Here is a 16950-nt window from a genome sequence, read left to right as displayed (position 1 = left end):
GTAGGGAGGGTGAGAAGTGACTAGGACACCCTGTGACAATTCTCTATTCATTTCACTGAATAATTTTTCATAGTAGAGATTCTGAAATACTCAGAACTAAAAAATAAATTAAGAATGCCATCCACTTTCTTCCACTCAGACACCTGCTTCTTAAAAATGCAATGGATAAATGGCAGGAAAGAATTCCCTGTGTGATGGTAGTAAGAGGTGTTTCAATGTTTGCGCACAGGGTGTGCATGAGAAAGCAGGAGAAATCCCTAACAAAATCAAATAAAGACGGCAGGTAGTGACCCAGCACAGCCACTGTGTGGCTAAAATAGCAATGGGCATGTCACCTCCGTGCCACTAAAGAAACGGAGTCTCTCATGTCCTATAAAACATGCAAGGCATCTTGGCTTGCCAAATTTAAACGGGGACATTATTTTTAAGTTACTATAATTAGTTCCCATTTGTCTATGAATCAGCCTTTATGAGGCAACAGCATCTAAGCCCCATCAGATGAAACCTGAGGCGACATCATCTCTGTTTATTATTTTGAAAAGAAAGAGAGGGTGCCAAGTTTCCTGCAACACCCGATTCAAATGCTGAAATTTGGAGGACAGAATGTCCTGTTGTCCACGTTTGAAGATAGGACTATATTTTCATCTAATACATCAGTCCCAGGTTCAGCTGGTAACAGGAAGGAATTGAATTCCAGAGCTCAAAATAGGACTTAAGTACTAAACCACCTTTCGTTGCTCATATAGAATTTTATAGTTTAACCCCTGACGCTGCAGCATTTTTTAAAAGTGTCCATGTTAATGAACAAACACAAACATATTTTAATCTAAGGGTATCTGCTTAAGCGATGAGAGACTGGCTAATACAAGTGTTTTAAACCAATATTCACATTCCTTGATACACCCCTTCCATAACTAAGGTTCTTACAAGAAATGAAGTGCTTCAATACCAAATATAAAGGCGGGGGAGGGAAAGTGTTCCTGTTAGCCTGGGCTTCCCCTGAATGAAACAGCTCCTCGAAGGGGCTCTGATAGGAGGCACATAAACACAGTAGAATATTTTGGTCTCCAAAGGGAGTCGGGCAGATAGTAGGCAGCTAGGATCTGGACGGGGTTTAAACTGGCAACTTTAGTAATCTTCAGAGACCCAACTGCGGGGTACAAGCTCAATGCTGGAATTCACAGAGGACATCAGTTAGCAGTACGCCAGGGGATCACGGCACATTTGAACGAGGGCAGTAGGTACAGAGGTAAACACACTGTTCACTTGTCACCAGATTCACTATAGCAAATGCTTAATATTTTTGCGCACAGCCATGTGCCCTTGATAACTGCACAAAGGTACACCTGTATCTTTCATTGCAAATGGGTTCTAGGCCCGCTCTCCACATTTACTAGCCAAGTTCCCTTCAGCAAACCATATTAACCCATGAGCTTCTCATATTTGCCCCTCAGATATAACAGGAGCAGCGGACAGGTGACAAGGGAGTAACATCCGCACTAATATCACAGGAATTCTACAATAACCAAAATAAAGTAAGTTTTATAGTTTTTAAAATTTAGCAAACATTTATGTAACATGACAGGCCAGGCACAAGGTGCTGTACGAGCCGTATGTTTTTTAAGATAAGCATGTATATATAGCATTTAGATATACATGAATATAGACCAGAAAAGGGGAAATGAGGGTGGGCAGGGTTAAACATAGGCTTGAGATTACATCGGAATTTTAACTGAAAGCTGAGACCCAAACAATGGCTTTACTTGGCCAAAACCACAGGCAGGAGCTGCCTGGAATGCTGTCACACTAACTTACCCTCATCACATTGGAAGACTCAGAGACTCGTGTCCAAGTCTTCCTCTTAACAATCATCTTCTACTAGTATTATCCCTGTTGTATAGATAAGAAAACGAAGGTCCAGAGAGGCTCAATACCCTGCCCGTGGTTACATGACCAGGGAGTGGGCTCTGAGCCTCAGCCGTCCGAGTCCAGAGTCTGTTCTATCATACACTATACTATGCAGCCTATCGTAATTGTTAGGATGATGATGATGTATTGTAATAAACCCCTTGGATTAATCCCGACTCTGCAAATGAGGAACACGAGGCTCGCAGGTGAAGTTATAAGCAAGCCAAGATCATAAAGTGAGCCCACGGCAGAGAGAATGTGAAACTGAGTCCATGTGACTCCGAACTCTGCAAACTTAACCACCAAGTTAATAAGCTTTGATCCACAAATATTTATTCTGCGCCTTCTGTGCCCTAAAACATTTTTCTAAAAAGGCAAGGAGTTGGTGATGGTGTTCCGTCAGGAGCTGGAAAGGCTTTCCTAGCACCTCAATGCTAAATCAGCCCCAGCTAACAGGACAAAGACCAGAGCCCTGCACACAGCAGGAGCCCTGTGAGAGCTGATGCCAATAAGGATGATGACGATAGAAATATTTTAAATGTTAGTATATAGTTTCAAAAGGGAACGTGACTACTCCATTTGGAGGGGGAAAAACCCTCAGGGCAGAATACAGACAATTTCTAAAACAATGTGAACACATGCAGTCTTCATCAACAGGGAGAACATTTTAGGTATTCCTACTAATCTTTGAACTCCTGAGGTAGGATCACCAATCACCAGGTTCTCCCTGGACTTTCCAGGTAGTCTCATGTTCCAGAAAACTCCTTGGCTGGTCACCCTAGAGGGTAAACATCAGGTTTTGTACTCTTGACCTTTCATGCCCAACCCCCTGGTTCTAGCCCAGTTCCCTGCAAACAGAAGACGCTCAATATGGTTAGATGGATGAAAGGAGCCATACTTTATTATTTCCAAGTACACTCATTCCCACTATACAAGTGTTGCCAAGCAGCAGTCCCTGCACTGCTAAAATGACTATGTGAGAATCATTTTAATTAACACTTTCATTGTTTGTATGCAAATGCACATTCCTAAAGTGGGTCCTCTAAAAAGCTTTCCGAAAACCAACATCCCTTACTGAGATTTTTCTCAGTAAATCCTGTCCATAGGCAGTAAAGAGAGAAATTTCCATCCAGCCTGAGTCTTATCAATCCAGAATCTGGAAAGGAGTTAAGAGGCTTTTCTTTATAGGAATGGCAAGTCTAAAATGAGGGTATGTGAGGCACTTCCAGGCACCAGGATAGAGCTGCTCCTTGACTTACTCATCCCAAAATAGGATGGCGACTCAGAGGCCACTCTCCCAGTACCGAGTTCCTCTTGCAAAAAAGTGGAACGCCCTGTGGCCATGCCCCCTGGATTAGAGTCCTCAGAGTTACTGAAAGCGAACTTTCCAGCCTGCCCCAGATGTCCTGCTTCCAGCTCGGCCAGCCTGTCCGCTCTGCTGGCCCATTCCTGGTCTATTCCCTTCCTTTGGCTCTCTGACCCAGGGGCTGGGCGGCCTTGGTCTTCTGCCTCAGCTCAGGGAGAGGCCCAGACGCTCCTTGAGAATTCAACTCTGGCAGAGGTATCCGTGGACCCAGCCCAGCCCTGCCCTGGGTGGGAGTTCTGAAGAGCTGGTCTCTCGGGGACTTAGGGTGGGAATAAAAGTTCTGGGCGGTCAACATGGCTGACTCCTGTCCTGAGTCACTAACTCAGCTTTGCACAGTTATACAAGGCAGGCTAGAGAGCCAGTCACAACTTAAAATTAGAGAGAACACGATGGTGAGAAGCTAAGTCTTGGAAAGGCAAACAGGGAGGCAGAGGTTATCTGAGCTTGGAGGAAAAACTCCTGTGGTCCAAAGAGTCCAGGGAGGACCACAGCCAGGAAGGCCCTGGAGAGTCCTTTAAATGGCTGCAAAGCACTCCTAGCATGGAATGCTCTATTTTCATGTCTGGGCCACAGGAAGGCAGAACAGAGTTAAGGCATTTATCAGTCAGAAGAAAGTCCAAAAGGCTAATGTCTGGGATGCGTTAAAACACAGGAGAAATATGAATAACCTTCAGGGGTAGGTTTCTGTTTGTTTGTTTGCAAAGCTATGATCAGAGTGACAAGAAAAGCAAAGTATAGGCCTGCTTGGGGAAGCCAGCGTCATGTTAAAGAGAGCAGAAAAGAGAAACAGCTCCTCTCCCGTGCTGAGCGAATGTTCTTCATACTGGAAAAGCCAACTCTGGTAAGAAGCGACCGAAGCAGAAGACAGGTGTGGAGCTGAGAGAGACACAGCCACTGTAAGTCAGGTTTCTAGACTCAGATGAATCACGTCCACAGACAGCCAAAGTATGGACACATGTCACAGATGAATCACTGTCAGGAGCGCTTCAGAAACCTCAAAGAAAGGAATGGTGTTCCAAGATAAGGAACCAAATAATTCACAAAAGGAAGATTCTAGAAGTATATGCCAAGAGGCTTGGCATTCATGTCCAGCAAAATTCTAGCCTGGAGTATTTTTTTTTTAATATTTTATTTATTTGAGAGAGAGAGAACAAGAGCATGAGTGGGAAGGGGGGGAAGAGCAGAGGGAGAGTGAGAAGCAGACTCCCCACTGAACAGGGAGCCAGATGCAGGACTCGATCCCAGGACCTGAGCCGAAGGCAGACGCTTAACCATCTGAGCGACTCAGGCACCCCTAGCCTGGAGTATTAAATAGATGAATACCCAAGAAAGAATGACGATCGCCAAAAACTGACAGAGGTTCACTATAGTAAGTATCAGATCAACCAATTCCCTTTTTTATTAGATTTATAAGACAGGTAGTGCAGATGAGCGTAACTGTCCTTTAGCCAGGCTTTAATAAACCAATGATATTCTTGTGAATATGAACAGGAGCAGTGAGGCAGATTTATACAGAGAAGGAGCAGCGCCAGCCTGCAGACATGTGGACCCAGCCCTGTCCCGTACATCTGAGTCAATGACTTATATCTAGAGGTGACGCACATGAGGGAGGGCTCATCACCTTGTGAGACGACAACAGCTGGATATTAAAAGTTCCTCGTAGGTTATAAAATGAATCAAATCTAACAAGATGAAATTTAAGATGAATACAAGTGAAGTCTACCTATGTCGGGTGGGGGGGGGGGACTGGGGAGGACGCAGTACTCTGGTTGACCACCTCCTTCACACAAACCAAGATCCTGAAGTGGTTCCTGAGAAGAGCAGTCAAGCTTAGCTGTTATGAGGGCCCTTATGATGACCCTCAGAGAGTTTCCAGGTGAGATCCCAACACAGCTCTGGGAACCCAACAGAGCCCCTTCTAATTCTCTCTCATTCATAGCTACAGAGAAGTTACGGCACCATAGAGAAAGATTACATACACCTGGATGAGAGCTCAGGGTGGGGGCTGAGAGAGGCCACTACTTAGGGGACCTCTTAGACACCAGCAGTGTGATAGCTGACACCTTAGAAACTTTCTGGTCAACATCTGCTATAGTCAAAGCTGGTTCTGTCCCAAGATCATCATTTTCAAAACTAGCCAACCTAAGGACCACTGCTGGCAGGGTGGGTCAAGGAGGAGTGGATGCTGGGAACATTTTACATTCGGTGATACCCTTCTCACCCAGTGACCTGTGACTGACAAGCCAAGATCCCTAAAGGGAAGCGCCTGGTTGGAGTGCCTTCTTATTAGCTCATCGGTCAGACAGGCATCTTCGGAGTTATTTTTCCCAAGGAAGGGGATGTCCCTGAAGGAAATGAGTAGATGCCAAGCAGAAAATATAGCAAACCAAAAGACTTCCTGATGCAATCCAAATCCTTGGCTGATGTACTTCCAGCTCAATACCTGGAACTCAAGACCAGCCCAGGGAGAATCAGAAACAAGCTCCCAAGTGGCTGGGCGCCAAGAAGGTCCAAAGTGGCTTCAGAAGCCCCGTAAAACCAAAGATACTGGGCTTATTCCAAGCCACAGGATGTCTGAGCCAATGGGGCACTGGACATCATCTTACTTTAAAAAAAATGAAAAGAAAACAAAAGAAAAGAAAGGAAAAAAAAAAGAAAAGAAAAAGAGGAGAATATGGAAATGCTAAGGGACAGCAATGTTGCAGAGCTCCCTAAAGTAAAAAAGAAAATCTGAAGACCCTGGTCTCTAAAGCATTTTTACCAAAATGGGCATTTTTTTTTCCATATACTGTTTGGTCAATTAACAGAGGAGCCCCAAGGTTCAAATCAGTCACCCCAACTCCCAGCACTCAATGAGTGGACCTTCCAGCCCTGGAACAGACCCCGCGGTACTTCAGACCAAGGGTGATGGGCAGGGAGTTGAGATGATCAGCAGTGAACTGGAAGCAACCTCCCGAAACTGCGTCATCCATGAAAAGGCGGCAAGGGAACTCGCCACACCCCACCCTCTGTCACACCGAGACTTTAACACTAGAGAGAACATTCCACACATTCAATATTATCCAAAAGCTCAGAGGCAAGTTTTGGAGATGGAAAATATACAGCCAGCATTTCTAGACACCCCCAAATGTATCTCATTCTCCAAGGATGGGTCTGGAAACCAACAGATACCCTTTTTTTCCTACTGGTACAGAATGCTTCAGGCGTATGCCCACTCTCGTTCTCTGAAGGCTTGCCTTCTTTAGTGCTCTGACAGCTCTTCAGCTTGCTCCAGAAAGGAAACTTCCATGGTGCACTACCAGTCTTGAACACATGCTAAGTCAGGGCAATTTGGAGACGTGAGTAGCAATGACAGCAGCCAGAAGGGGACAGGCTGAAGCCCAAAGCACCGAATGTTGGACACCTCCAACCCTGAATCTGCAATTCCTCTATTTACTTAGAAACAGTTGCTGATGCTTGCCCTGACCAAAGATAAACTAGGACAAACCCGGAAAGGGAAGGGGAAGCAGTGAGGTAAGGGCTGTTGTAAACCTGGCACAATGCAAAGGAAAAGTTCTCGGGTTGTCAGGACACAGTTTTCCTCCCTGCTGAGAAAAATGAGATAACATACTCTGAAGAACAGTGACATTAGGCTGCAACCACACGCTCGGCAGAGGCTCACCCTCTTCACACACTTAGAAGTCGTGCACAGACACATTTGGAGGCTGTTGTGATCTGGGGCAAAGAACATGGCCTTTGGAGTCAGAGGAGGTGAATGTGAGTGCTAGCTCTGCCTTGCGCAAGCTGTGTGACATCAAGTCAGGCACTCAGCCTCTCTGAGTTTCAGTTCTCCATGAACTATGAAAAGAATAAGTTGGACCAGCTGATCTCCTAGTTTTCTTCCAGATTTAATATTCCACTATAAACTAATATTGCAACACAGCAGTTATGCCTCCGTTCAGCAAACATTTACTGAACACATTCTGCATGTCTAGGTACAAGGACAGTCCTGTACTCAATGAACCAATCAATCCACAGATGCCAGTAGCCTGTAAACAAGTCTCTACGGTGCCACGGGACAGACGTGTGGACAGGGCGAAGGGTCAGCTGACCCAGCAGAGAATGGAACAGAGGGCAAGCAGGAACATCTTCCCAGCCGTGATGCCCTGGCCAGCGCCTGGAGGAGGAAAGAATTTGGCCAAGGGAATAATACGTATAAGAGCACACAGGAATGGCCCAACAGGGCATGCACGGTGGGAGGAATTCAGAGTTAAAGGCCCTTATAAGCCATGTTAAGAAGAGCTACCGTCCAGCACCCCCAGACCCCTTCAGTTTCCTTGCGGTCCACCTCAACAGCTCCCTGTATGGCCACACTCTCAGGGTGGGTGTATGCCTACACTAGGTCAACCATCAAGCAACCATCCAATCTCTACCCCCCACCCCCAGCCTCTCCCTTTGTTCCCGCATCACACAGCCAGGCCACACCTGCTGTCCGCTAGGGCTTCCTCCCAGGCTCTCGGCAGGCCTTGCTCTCAGCTCTTGCTCAGCACTTAGTGCCCAGCCCATGGCAGCTGTTCCAAATAGTTTCCATCTTCCTCAGAGCCCCAAGCGCATCCCACCCACCCCACTCATGCTCAGTAGAGGACTCCCACCTCCTCTGTTCCTGGGCATGACTGTCCAGGCCCAGCTCCCATAGCAACCCTTCTGTCCACCTGTCCCAAGTTCCTTCCTAAATAGTCCAGGCCAAGCTGTGGGTCTATCTGCTCGCAAGTATGAATGAAAGTAAAAAGACTCAACTAAGAAACAAAACCCACAGTCATCGACCAATGCAGGCTGTTCCCCACCCACCTGACCGGACTCTGAAACACGCACATCTAAGTGGGATACAGTACATGGATATACTCCACAGGCCAAAAGGCATTATGTAAGTATTAGCTACCCCATAGCTGTCATCTGAATAAACGAGTAAGCAAATCAATGAATCTGCTGTTGAAGAGACAATCTAAAGAGTTGCAAAATCCACAGTACCTTCAGGCATGTGAACCAAGAATGCAGCTTAGATTTTGCCAAGAGCCTTTTAAAACAATCCCAAGGCCCTTGCAAGCCTAGACTCTGGTCCCTGCTGGGCTCCAACACACACAGCCGACCCAAGCAGCACAGAGTCATTGTAGCACCGTTTATTTCTGAAATAAATTTCATAAAGAATGCCAATATATTTAATATAAAATACATACATAATACATTCAACGTATATTAGATACGGTATACTGTATGTGTATGGATGTGTATATATTTCTATTCCCATGCTCTACGTGCCATTATAAGCTATCAGCCAATGAAAAGAAGCGGATCACACCCTCAGCCAACCGCAGACACGGGCCCACCAAAAAACACCCACAGCAGCCTCTAGGACACCATCCTGTGTTGATCACGTTCTAGAACATGGATTGTTTACTCTCGGAAAGCCTCTCTGTCTGCCATTTATTTTTTGTTCTGAGCAACAGTTTTGCCACACAGTGGCCAAGAGATGGTATGTAACTGGTATCGGACCTGCCACGAAGACATGTGACCCCGGATTATACAATTCAAGTGTTAAGACAGTCCGGCCAGTGAAGAGAAGTCCACTTACAGACCTGGGAGCACCAATCATTGGAAATATTCTACAGAATGCCAAGAAGATGAAAATCTTTCTTCGTACTTCACCTCTGCCCCATCCACTAAGCAGAGCTACCCAGTTCTCTCCCAGTGTGGTGAGGGCAGGACTGCGCCATGAGCTTGCTGAGTACAAATCTCATGACAGTGAGCTCTTCCAAGGCAAGTGTGAGGAATTCCTGATGACACGAGGAACCTTCTCCACTGAAACTCTGCTCTTCTGACCCCACAGAACTCAATACGTGACCGGTACACCAGAGTTTCCCAAAACTCATGCCCAGAACTAAGAGTGACATATGACATATGACAGAGAATTCTAGACAGTTAGCCTTTGAGGGGAATGCAGATACAATCTCATTTAATGCGAGAAACAAATGAAGCCCAGGGCGGCGAGGTTGTGCTAAAGCAGGTGGTAAGTCAGGCCTGCAGGCGGCCCAGGTGAGGAGCCCGGGCTCCTCGGTGATGGGCCCACACTTTAAATCCAGAAATCTGAAGGACAGAGATGGTACAAGAAGGTTACAAGAATAATTTAAAGAGGAAAAAAGGCATTATTAGAAGAAACAAACTGCCTATCACAAAGCTCATAAAATGGGAATGGTTTAGATTAAATTCACATGCTTATTAAAGTTTTAGGTTGGTGTGTTGGCTTGGTCGTGTTTGTGTGAAGTTCCTTTCCTATGACCTACTGGTTACTTTGGAAGGTACCAGGGCTCAAAAACTAACAACTGTGTTTCATGAAAATGGTGATTTCTGTCATCCAGTTTTAGGTTTTGGTCTTAGTGTAAAAAAGGAAAAAAAAAAAACCCTAAAAAATGTTTCCAGTCCTTCAAGTTCAGTAGTTCACTTCTATCTGAAAGAAGAAAAAAAGGGAAATATTTAAGAGAAAATATAATTAGATTTGTATAAATGTTCCCAACATGGTAATTTTATGAGCAAACCGTATTATGCAGAGCACATAATATGCTTCAAAACTAATATAATGACTTGGTATTTGTAAAGAATGCTCCAAAAATTACATTATTGCTTTCTTTCCTTCCTCTCATTTAAAAACGCACAAATCTCTTTAAGGGAAAAAATATTTGTTTCACTACTCCACTGCTCCAAATATTTTTCTCCCTATCATTTTAAATTTAGTTTACATTATGTATAAAGGAGGATACCAAAACGATGTCTTGCTGAACCTCAAGATCCCCTGATTTTTCAAGATAAGGTTTTCAAGGGACATTCTAAGTCATGGGTCACAAAACCAAAAGCCTCAGAGGGCCAAGCAAGTGACAAGTGGGTGGTGTGGGGACTACAGCAAACTTGAACCCGAATGCCCCAATCGCATCCCCTGAGAGGACAACTGCTGGTCCTCACTCTAGCCCACGCCACTCCCATGCAAGAACACGGCTTGATGCCGCAACATACTCTAATTATCAAGAGGAGTTAGAAATCAAATTATGTGGAATCTCCTGACTTTTAAAATTCTGGCGACTTCCCTCAAAAAACTTAAAACTGGTGTTTTGTGGGCAGCTAGTTTGCAACCTGCCACAACAGACAGGATGCCATAAATGTAATTACCTCAGGGAATAAATGCAACATCTAGAAACACAAACTTGGTTAGAAAATGAAGGTTGATCTATACTTTAAAACCTGTATTCCTCTGTAATAACTTTCCTCTTGAACAGGGAGGCAGAAAGAGGGAAGAAATGAACTTGAAAAAAATAAGAAATTAGTTGCCGGAAAGCAAAAAAGATAAAGGTTCCTTTTTCCTTTTTTTTTTTATTAAAATAGGAGAGTATTTACAGCTTTTGAGTCCACGTTGGGACAATTGTGGCAGCTGCAAATTTCACTGAGGTGAGGCTGCTTTGAACAGAGCTATCCTCCCTACTCTTTCTCTAACAGATGCCATGTAGAGCAGGTAACCTCAGTCAGAGCCACTTTTATAAGGGTAGGCTAATGGTTTGTGTGACTAAGCAAGAAGGCATGACAGCTGGGTGGAGGGGTGTCACCTCCTAAAAATGAGAACATATTATATACGCAGACTGGGCATGTGCCTATGTACCTTAGAGGGATTCCTGACCCCTCTCCCCAAAAAGCCTAAGAAACAATACCTAACTGATTATGATAGTGAGAGTTCAATTGTGCAAGTTCAAGCACAAGCAGTTATTTTTTTCTAGCTTACCTCTGCAGGAACCATTTTTTATTTAATCACTGCCATAATCAGCAAACCAGAGAAAATCTCTCCGAGTGAGGAAAACAGAGTGAGTCACCTCCACGTTGATAAGGAGACTGCAGGATGAGGGCACCACGCTGAGAGGTAGGTATCAGATGGTGCCTTGTCCAAATTAGTCAGTGGAACGAGCAGAATGATTTCTTCCCATGACATTCAGTAATCACGGGAGATGATGATGAGCTCCCCGGGTTAGTGACGGCCACAAGTACGATCTAATGTTTACTTCCCCAAACCAGGGAGGAAAAAGAAAGGCAAAAGAGGTTACTCACTCTCTATTTGTAGTCACTGGATAGAAAAGGAGAAAAGTATCTTGTTTTTACACGTGGCCGACAAATGTGATAAAACTTCCTGTTTGAAAAGTACAATATCAAATGTGTAAATCTCCTGGAGAAATAACAACACCTCAAAAATGTCGCTGCTGCCAGAAATGAATAGCATGTCTTTGCAGAACAGGAGAACTTTGGCCGGAAGGTGTGGGGACGCAAACCAATACAGCAAGCCCTGGGAGACACTTTTGGACAGCGACCCCCGCGGAGGCTGCCTCCAACAGCACACACACCCAACAGCAGCGTAGGACCCTGCAGCGTCAGCGTTAGACCCTGAATTCCAGCCTTAAGGAAAGGTGACAACTCAGGCAAATTCCACATGGAGCATTTCCCTCCAGCAGCTGAGATTCTCAAGGAAAATGAGTTTGGGTTCCTTTTAAATTGGACTGAGCTCTGGGGTTAGAAACTGTCAATTGGGTTCCAAAGTCCATGTCTTATTCCGCAATGCAACAATACTTTGCTTCAAAGGGCAGCAAAGAGATGTCCGGCTAAAACAGCAATAATTTGTGGTTCAACTCACGGCTAGCCCACCTCATTTCAAATTCACATTTTGTCTAAAGCTGCGTAATAAAACAGCCAGAAACAGCCTTAAATCCTTTCTGAAAGAACAGAAGGAAGGACGAAAGAAAGCAATGGCCTGACTGATATACGCAAAATATGTGCAAAAATTTGAAATTCAAGTTAAAGCCTAGTCCCAACCTGCTGATGAACACAGAGCCTCAGAACAAATAAAGGCAATGGGCACTTGACAGGCAATGTCTTCGATCAAAATACACATCGAGCAAGAGCACTTAGAAAACCAACGAAGGAACTTCAAGCTTTCTATTTCTAGATCATGTATTAAAGGCTAAAAGGGATACTTATCATGAACATGATACCAAAAAAATTTAGAAGTTGTTAAAAAACAAAACAACAGAGTGCATTCAAAGATCTTATTGGTTTTATCCATTGAGTCATGAATCGGGCAGCCTCCCATCTAGCAGAAAGGAGCTCTGAGGAACTATACAAGATGGAAGATTTGTATAGGCAGAAGGAGGTGGGGCAAAGAAGTTATTCTAGCAAAGAGTGGATTGTTTCACGCAAGGTCACCTTCCTTTGGGGGAAAACACGGGTCTATCAGGCAGATTCCCTCCTCACTAGTGCTGACCAGGTAATTCCAGATTGACTGTTAAAGGTTACGTAGTTAGGCTAGGTATTAAGTCTTGGTTTGCAGACAGTGGCCTTAGCACAAGTGACTGCACTTTGGAGTCACTTTTTTTTTTTTTTAAGAATAAAAGGGTACAGAATGAAAAGTAAGCATCCTTCCTATACTATTGCCCTCCCCAAAAGGCTACTCCTCTCTAGAATCTCCTCCTGACATAATCTGCATGCATACAAGCACTGAGGCGCTGTTCTGCTTTTCAACCCAAGGAGGATACCACCATTTTTTAATGTCTGACCACTCAGTCCCCGGGGACATGAGAAGGTACCAGCCTTTTTTTTTTTCTTTTTTTTTTTTAATTTCTAAAAGCACTTACTAAGAAGGAATCAGGGAGGTTCTCCTCCCATGATTGTCAGTAAATTTTGTTCTTTTTAATCATATTTAAGTTTCAAAAGACAAAATTAAAACCTGGGTTGGTGTCAATCATCACAAATTCCATTCCACTGAAACCTTCATTTTGCCATAAGCCATTGGTTATGGATAGAGAATGCTGCATGATCAATGTTTATTAGATGCTCCAGAAGTCCCATTAAGAATATTTTCAGTAAAATACAAGGGCTTGGAAATACATGAAAATGCAAGTTAGGGCTGCTCATTGCCCAAGCGATTTGAAACAGCACATTCTAGAAGGTTGCTTATCACACTGCCCTCAACAGCTGCACGGGTTTCCTATTCTTTTGTCATGTGCATAAAAAGCATGAAAAGACCAGGCCTGGGGAAGAAGTCAGTGTCCTCGAAGAAGGGCTTCCTAAAAGATCTGAAAAGTTTCTCGGGAGGGCTAAGCCGAGAGGCTCACCAGGGCAGTCAGAGATGAAGTCCAGGGGGACAGGGAAGTGGCCGGCCAACCTGGAGTGGCAACTTGAAGAAGGCAGCAAAAATGTCTATGGGGCCTAGAGATAACAAGACTAAAGAAACTCACCAGGAAGCGTGAAAATGGAAAAACTAAGGAACCCAATGAGAATGTGCAGGAAGCTCAATGGGGCAATTTCTCTTAAAAACGGACAAAAACAACATCGAGTGGCTGGATTTTGTGCCCAAAGCCCACAAACAGATAAAACTGTGTAGGATTCAGAATGGATTTCCTCCCATCAGTCAATGGCAGTTGAAGGATATGGGTGCTACCTGAAATACATCTCTCTCCTACAACCATCATGGTATATTTTTGCTGCTTTTTATCTTATAACATTTATCCTTGATATTTCAGAGATGTTCTAAATATTTCCTACATTGTGGTTCTACAAACCAAAAAAAGGCATTTGGCCTTTTCATAGAATGTGATCACATCTAACTTTGATTGTACAACTAAAGACTTTCATGCACTGTTTTTCACTTTAGTGAGCCTTCATTTAATGAACTTTTGGGGCACCTGGGTGACTCAGCCAGTAAAGTGTGTGACTCTTGATTTCAGCTCAGGTCATGATCTCAAGGTTTTGAGATCTAGCCCCATTTAGGCTCCACACTGGGTGTGGAGTCTGCTTAAGTGTGGAACCTGCTTAAGATTCTGTCCCTCTCTCTCTCTCCTCCTCTAAAAAAATAAAATAAAATAAAATAATGAACTTTTGGATGGTATGATTACAGGATGAAAAACCCGAAATATATTAACCGTGAATTAAACTTAGTCATCGAAATGGCTTGCAGAAGTTCTAGTACAGATAAAGAACAGTGTAGTTTACAGGCTATTAATGGCAAAAGATGCTGGAACCTTCTGCTTGCCAGCCAAAGGCACAGCCATGTGCCAATTGCATAAATGCAGTTTATAATTCACTCAGCTGACCTGATTTAAAATTATGCAACTCTAAAACTAATTCTCTTAATTTGGGTATTTTGAGTTTTTTATATAAGGTGAGGCCTTACTATTTTATATCATCTCATTTGAATAATTTATATTCTTATTACATGAAACCAAACCGTATTCATTATGGTGTGTCTTCATTCACTTCTTAGGGATTTTATACAGAAAATCTACCCTTTGCCTCTTTCTCTGTCCAAATTCGACCTAGCCCTCCTTTCTCTACCTAAGTAATCTCAGTCTTACAGCTTTTAAATACCATCTACGCTGATGACTCTCAAAGATACCATCTCCAAACCCAGCCAACTCTAGATCTCCAGAATACCAAACGGGCACCTCAAATTTAACATGTCCAAACTGAACCCTCAGGGTCCCCCACCACACGCTCCTCTTTGTTCCTCATCTCAGTAAACAGGAACATCACTCACCCAGCCAAAAACACTAGGCTCATCCTTGACTCTTTCTGCTCATACCCCACACCTAATCCAGTAGGCATGACCTTCAAAATACATCCTGAGTTTGACCAGTTTACATCATTCTATAATCCCCATCCTAATCCAAGTCATACCCGTATCTCCTGCTTGGACCCCTTCAGGTTACACTGATTCTACTCTTGCCCCCCAAAGTCTATTCTCCACTCAGGACCCAGAGAAATAACTATAAAGCATAAAGATGATTACTGTTCCGCTCAAACTCTCCAGTGGTGTCCAATCACACTCTCCTTATCAGGGCCTACAAGATCTGGCTCCCACCTGCCACTCATCTCATTTCATATCACTCTCCCCATACCTACCTCCCAGCTCAAGGCCAGCCAAACTGGCTGCCCTCCTGTTCCTCTATCACGCCAAGCTCAGCTGACGTCAAAGGCTTTTCTTTCTGCTTGCTGCTCCCTCTGCCTACACACTCCCCCCCAGATTCCTCCACTCCATTCAGATCTCTGCACAGAATTTCTCCCTCTCTCTCCCCCATGCACAGAAGTCTTCTCAGGCCACTCTTTCAAAAACAGTCCCTCCAGCCCCTCATTTTGTTTTTTTCCCCTCCCATGGCACTTGTTACTACCTGAAATTATTATTTAGTAATTTACTTTGTTCAAAAAAAATAATTGTTAGTGAGCACCCATCATGTTTGCATGCGAAGTGCTCTTCTAGGGGTTGGGGATATCCAGTGACAAGATAAGCAGTATCTTTGCCCTCATGGAGCTCCCATTGTTTGCCACCCTACTTGAATCTGAGCTCTAGAAATATGGACACAGCCTTCCTTTAGACCCCTGAATCTCCCATGCCCAGAGCAGCACCTTGGCACACAGCAGGCATTAACGCACATTTGTTGAATGGGTAGTGTCCCACCCACCTGAGACCACCTGCTTCTCTGAGAACCCCCACCATGGAGTTCTTCTTGCCCACCAAATGGGACTCTGGTTGTGGGACCCACTGTGTCCCTTTAGACACAGCAATCTGGTCAGCCTTCCATGCCTGAGTTGGGTCTCTAACCCTGGGCCTGCCTCTCCTAACTGCCTGTCCTTCCTGCACCAATCCCCAGCACTCAACCAACTCCCCACGTGGCCATGCCACGGGGACTTGTCTCACTGGGTCATACAAGCACCTGGTCCACATTGTGGCAGCTGGCCAGCCAGTCAGCAAACAAACCAGCTTTTCTCAACAAAGCGTGGTGGGAATCCAGACACACAGGTCCTACTGCCTCCTTGGCTCATGATCGGTTTTCCCCTCAAATAGCTCACGTGAAGCCTTCAACATCAACTAGCCGGCGCACCCCTGAGCATCCTCAGCTCAGCACCAAAATGCTGGTGTAAAGGGCAGATCTTTGGCTCTTTCCACTGCCACAGAAGCAAGACGCTTACCTGCTGTGATGATCAATTAAGTTTCTTTTAGAAAAAAGAAGAACATTTGTTAACTGAAATTATCTGATCTCAAATAAAAATGAAGGTAATTAGGAAATGTAGTTAATTAGATCTTTCAAGAAAAGGGCAGTGGTAGGAAGGGGAAGAAAAAGCAAATGCAAAGGTCTTGAAGGACCATTCTGGAAGACTCAGAAAATAGGTATTTAAAATCTGTGTTTCCAATATATGTATTCACATTTTAATTTGCTAGCTTAGAACTACCCAGCTCTACATCTCAAAGCTAAATAGGGTTACTTTATATTTGTCCAGCACTTCATTCTGTATGAAGCGTTCTCAGATATATAATCTCTTTTAGCTGGACAGGATTCATTTCTCTGTCCAGGGCCCAAAGAGGTCAAACAGTTCACCTGATATCCTGCAGTAAAAGCGGCAGAACCAAGGGGGTATCAGAACCCAGATATGCCTTGTCCCAGCCCAGTGTTCTTCCTGCCGTAACAGTAAGGACAGTGTGGTTCTCTGAAAATCACATTCTACAGTCCACCAAAAATATTTCCTTTTGTTACAGCAAAAGAAACAAAACAGAGGCTCAGTCAGTTAAACATCCAACTCTTGATTTCTGCTCGGGTCATGATCTCAGGGTGGTGGGATCGAGC

General features: G+C 44.3%; 1 protein-coding gene across 49 annotated transcripts in view; it reads right to left on the bottom strand.

The window, feature by feature from the left end:
• The window catches only part of SORBS1 (sorbin and SH3 domain containing 1), a 218733-nt gene that overhangs the window by 141094 nt on the left and 60689 nt on the right, over positions 1 to 16950 (bottom strand). The gene's annotated exons all lie outside the window — the stretch shown is intronic.

The sequence above is a fragment of the Ursus americanus genome, chromosome 6, assembly GCF_024610735.1.
Source record: "Ursus americanus isolate L20-20 chromosome 6, mUrsAme1.1.p, whole genome shotgun sequence".
In the NCBI taxonomy this organism is placed as follows: Eukaryota; Metazoa; Chordata; class Mammalia; order Carnivora; family Ursidae; genus Ursus; species Ursus americanus.
Note: the sequence above shows the minus strand (reverse complement) of the source record. Positions and strands in the feature narration are given on the sequence as shown.